This window comes from Salminus brasiliensis, chromosome 20, assembly GCF_030463535.1.
Source record: "Salminus brasiliensis chromosome 20, fSalBra1.hap2, whole genome shotgun sequence".
Taxonomy (NCBI): Eukaryota; Metazoa; Chordata; class Actinopteri; order Characiformes; family Bryconidae; genus Salminus; species Salminus brasiliensis.
In genome coordinates, this window is record NC_132897.1 from 28313431 (window position 1) to 28318430 (window position 5000).

The 5000-nt window shown below is 46.2% G+C and overlaps 1 non-coding gene and 1 pseudogene across 1 annotated transcript; both read left to right on the top strand.

Annotated features, from left to right (window-relative positions):
* Positions 1-178: 178 nt before the first annotated feature.
* LOC140542465 (U5 spliceosomal RNA) lies at positions 179-295 on the top strand. The gene has a single exon (XR_011978036.1). It is a non-coding gene; the product is annotated as a U5 spliceosomal RNA (small nuclear RNA).
* Positions 296-530: 235 nt separating this feature from the next.
* On the top strand, positions 531-619 carry LOC140542447 (U2 spliceosomal RNA; annotated as a pseudogene).
* The last annotated feature ends 4381 nt before the right edge of the window (positions 620-5000 follow it).

The following is a 5000-nucleotide window of genomic DNA, read 5'->3' on the forward strand; positions in this document are numbered from 1 at the left end:
CCTGGGCAGCTTTATTGAAGGAGGAGTCTACCGCACCGAACGGGAGAGGAGAGGAGAGGAGAGGAGAGGAGAGGAGAAACACGAAGGAGGAGTTTTACCCTGGCTCGCAACCTTCCCTGCCCTTCTCCAGCAGCCTTGGCCTTCGGTAGGGGTTCATAGGCTCGGGTGCCGGTTGGTATGGCTCGGGTTTCTCTTCATTCACGTACAAATCTTTCGCCTTTTACTAAAGATTTCCGTGGAGGGGAACGTTGACGAGTTTTGCCTATTTTTGGAAGGCTCTGCTTTTAGCAGAGCTGCTCTTTCTCTTGATGTTTGAAAGTCAGATCTGTAGTTGTTGTTGTTGTTGTTGTAGTAGTAGTAGTAGTAGAAGGCTCCTCCTTTTCGCCAAGCTGTGGGGTGGTGGAAGGCTTCTGGTGGCTTGCTAGCGCTAGTACGGGTGGGCGTGGTTAGCGCCGGTTCTTTTGGCGTCACCGTGTGGTAGCTAGCTACTAACGGCAGGGTGGCTTCGCACGGGGCGGCCTGTTCGGGTTATCGCTTCTCGGCCTTTTGGCTAAGATCAAGTGTAGTATCTGTTCTTATCGCTTCTCGGCCTTTTGGCTAAGACAGCGGTCGACTCTCTTGCGTCCGGAGATCTTGGCCCTTGTGACCTTGGTCCTTAACGTGAGAGAGGAGATTGTACGGATCCCTAAGTTTTGGTGTATGGGTCTTGGACAGTAGACTCTCTGTGTCTGGCTCTAGGGCTCATTTATCAACGCGTTTAAAGGTAAGTACAATCTATTTTTCTTCTTTGCTGGTTTTAGTGTTTTTATCTATTTATTTGTATTTATTGTTTTAAGAGTTTTATTGGCCACCAGGTGCCTCCAAGCATGTCGGCTGTTCGTGCCGGCATGCGGAGGCACCATAGCGTGCGCCTTCTTTTTAGAGAAATCGATGGAAAGCTCCTGGGGATGTCTCGGTTAGACTTCTCCAGGAAGCTCATCCAAAAAACTCTAAATTTTAGACCAACGGAACTGAATTGTTTAATGACTCTGCCTGGAAACAAAGGGTTCGACGTTAGCTTCTGCTCGGCTTCCCTGCTTAAAGATTTTTGGACTCGGTTAGAAACTGTTAAAGACCAGTTCTCCATGTTTAAGGTGGAGAAACTTTCTGATAATTCCCACAAGGTGGTAATTGTCAGAATGTTTAATGAAACCGTAACTGGAGAAGACATTGTGACATGGCTGGCGAGATTTTGCACCGTTAAAAGCCCACCTGTTAAGGTATTGGACGAGGACGGCATTTGGAACTGCTCGTGGCGAGTTCCCATTAAACAATGGGAAGACCCGAGCAGTTACCTAGGCCTGAGGCAAATACCGTCCATGATAGTTTTGGGTGAAAATCGGGGCTACATTTATTATCAAGGGATGCCCAAACTCTGCCGCAAGTGCGGCAAGTTTGGGCATCTGGCCGAAGCGTGCCAAGAAATAGTTTGCGGGAAGTGCAGAGAAATTGGGCACACTTTTGAGGAGTGTACCAATGGCAGACGGTGTAATCTTTGTGGAGAATCTACTCATCTCTACAGAGATTGCCCCAAATCCTTTGCCAACAAACTTAAGGCGAGTAAAATGGCCGCCAGGCAGCATGGCCAGGAGGAGAAGGAGAAGGAGAAAGAAGGGGAGGAGGAGGGGGCGGTCCCTGGGGTTTTGGCGGGAGATTTGAATCCCCAGCCAGCCCCAGGGATTGGCCATGAAAAAGAGGGCGGAGTTAACGTCCAGGCAGAGTCAGAGCAGGAACTGGAGGCCACCCCCTCCAAGCAAGTAAAGGAACAGGTTGGGCAGCAGCAGCAAGAGGAGGAAGAAAGCACTTCCTCCCTGATCACGGTGCCGGAGGTGAGTGTGGCCTCCAGTGGGAGTGGGTCTGACGGCTCGCTCCCCAATGCTCAAGGGGGCAAAAGGCCCGCGGGGTCTCCTCTGCCAGAACTGGCAGAGAAGAAACAGAAGGCAACACAGGATCCAGGCAGTTCCTCTTCGGAAGGTCTGGATCGTCTGTGGCCTGATGAGTCCCCCAATGAGGTGTCTTTTCTTCATTTTCAGTTAAAGACATCCACACCCAGGACTCTACAAGAGCTTCGCTCTGTAGGCCTGGAGGCTGGAGACACCAGCCAACCTCCTAACCCCAGAACAGTGGGGGTAAAAGAGGAGCAGGTGTCACAGGAAATTATGTGATTTTTAAAATGCCTTTTTAATCTTTTATTTATGTAGTCTTTTGTTTTATTTTCATGGTCTTTTAATTATATACCTGTCTTTTAAAACCTACACTGCTCATGGCTCTCACTATTTCAACTATCAATGTTAGGAGTGTGAGAGCCTCCACTAGAGCAGAGAGTGTCTTGTCCCTTTTAAAAGATATAAAGTCAGATGTGTTTCTACTACAAGAGTGTGCTTTACCGTTCCTGAAGACATACAGAGATTGGGAGCAGCGCTGGGCTGCCGGTCCCTCTCTCTGGAGCGGTTCACACTACAACAGAGCCGATGGTGTTGCTATTTTAATTAAAAACCCTCACATCTTGGTGAAGGGCAGCACTGTGGTGAGGGATGGACGGGCTCTTTTAGTAAATTTGACTTTTTTAGGAAGGGATTTTAACATTCTTAACGTGTATGGTTTTAACGATAAAAATGATAGGTATAAACTTTTAGAAGACCTGCAGCCCCACATGCTAGGGAGGGTACCTTTAGTAGTGGGAGGGGATTTTAATTGTGTTTTATCAAGAAAGGATAGGAAAAGAGTAGGGGACGATTTTAAATTAGACAAGACATCAGTTTTATTGCAGGGCTTAGTTAAAGATTTTAAATTAGTCGACTGCTTTAAAAAAATGCATCCAGAGGAGGAGGGCTTCACCTGGTTCAGTGGTGACTGCGCCCGAGCCTCCCGCATCGACTACATTTTTACAAGAGACTGCCCGCCAACTGATGCTACATTGACCCCCCTCTGTTTCTCTGATCACCTCCTGCTATCATGCACCCTGTCTCTCCCCACCGGTGTGACTGTAGGGGGAGGGCTGTGGAGACTGAACTGCTCCCTGTTACAAGATGAAGAAATAGTTAAGAGCTACAGGGAGCAGTACAGTCTCTGGCAGACCCTCCAAGACTGTTTTGACTCACGGGCACAGTGGTGGGAAATGGTTAAACAAAGGACGAAGACTTTTTTTAAAAAGATAGGAAGATTAAAAAAGAATAAAGAGAGACGACGCATGATGGGGCTGCAAAAAAGACTACAAAGATATTTTAACCTTTTAAATAAAGGCATTGATTTTAGTGAAGAAATAAAAGAAGTTAAAAGGGAAATGTCGGTTTTAAACGAAATAAAAAGTAAAGGAACAATTTTAAGAAGTAAAGAAAAAGAGGTCGAAGAAGGTGAGAAATGCACACGATACTTTTTTAAGAAAATTTTATCTAGGGGGGGAGGGATCACAAAAATAACAAAAGAGGGGAGGGAAGAAATAAAGACAGAGGGGATTTTAAAAGAAATTGAATGTTTTTACGAAGATCTTTATAATGAAAAAAGTGTGCAAAATAAAACAATGGAAGAGGTTTTAAACTTTTTAGAAAAACAAATAAAGTGTCAGGATGTTTTAACAGGAAATTTTACAGGTGAGGAAACTTTAAAATGTCTTAAAGGTTTTAAAAAGGGTAAGACTCCGGGAGAGGATGGACTCCCCGTCGAATTTTATTTGACCTTTTGGGACATTTTATCAACGGACATCCTGACTGTTTTTAATGAATTTGAAAAGTTTGACCGACTTCCAGACAGTTTTAGAGTAGGGATAGTCACTTTACTTTTTAAGAAAGGTGACAAGACCGACCTAAAAAACTGGAGACCGATTACCCTTTTAAATTTTGATTGTAAACTTTTTAGTAAACTTTTATCCAGACGTATGTCGACTGTTTTAGAGGACGTGATCCACCCGGATCAAGCCTGCGCCGTGCCAGGAAGGAGGATCACCGACAGCCTAGTGTTGGTCAGAGACGCCATCTGTTTTGCGAGAGACAGAAACATTCGGCTCATAGTCCTAAATTTAGACTTTGAAAAAGCCTTCGATCGGGTCTCGCACCAGTACCTGCTCCAGGTACTGCAAAAAATGGGTTTCCCTGGGAGGTTTTTAAAGTGGGTGGGTCTGCTTTACACAGATATAAGCAGCCAAATTCTTGTAAACGGGCACCTCACAAAGGCGATCAGAGTTCGCTCTGGCGTCCGCCAAGGGTGTTCGTTATCCCCGCTCCTGTATGTTGCGTGCATTGAGCCACTGGCGCAGATCTTGAGAAAGGATAAATGGATCAAAGGACTGGACTTGCCAGGCGGACTGACGGCGACCTGTACTTTGTACATGGACGACGTTACGCTTTTATGTTCCGACGTTTTATCGGTCCAAAGAGCACTGGACTTGACTGACTGGTATGGAAGGGCCTCGGGCGCTAAGCTCAATAGGAGCAAGTCCGAGGCCCAGCTCTTTGGACCTTGGGGAAACATAGGCGCCGACTTGGATCTGGATTTTAAAGACAAAGATATAAAAATTTTAGGTATTAAATTTGACAAAGAGGGTGGCGGACGGGGCAACTGGACTGACACGTTAGGGAAAGTCAGGCAACGGTTGGGCTTTTGGGGACTAAGACAGCTGACGATAGAGGGCAAGGTTTTAATTATCAAAGCGGTGATTTTACCCTTGCTTTTACTGTTGTGTTCTGTTTTTAGTCCCCCTAGGTTTTTTCTTTTAGGATTGGAGAGAGCGGTGTTTTATTTCCTGTGGGGGTCCAAGTGGGAGAGGCTGAGGAGGGCGGTGGTGAAGAAGAGGAAGGAGAATGGAGGAAAAGGGCTCCCAGACCCCCACCTGTTTTTAGGAAGCAAGTTCGCTGCTTTACACATAAAGTATGCGACGAACCCCTCCAGAGACAACAAGACCGCCGCTATGGCAAAGTTCTGGATGGGGTCGTACTTGCGAAGCATAAAGATTTTACAACTCGATT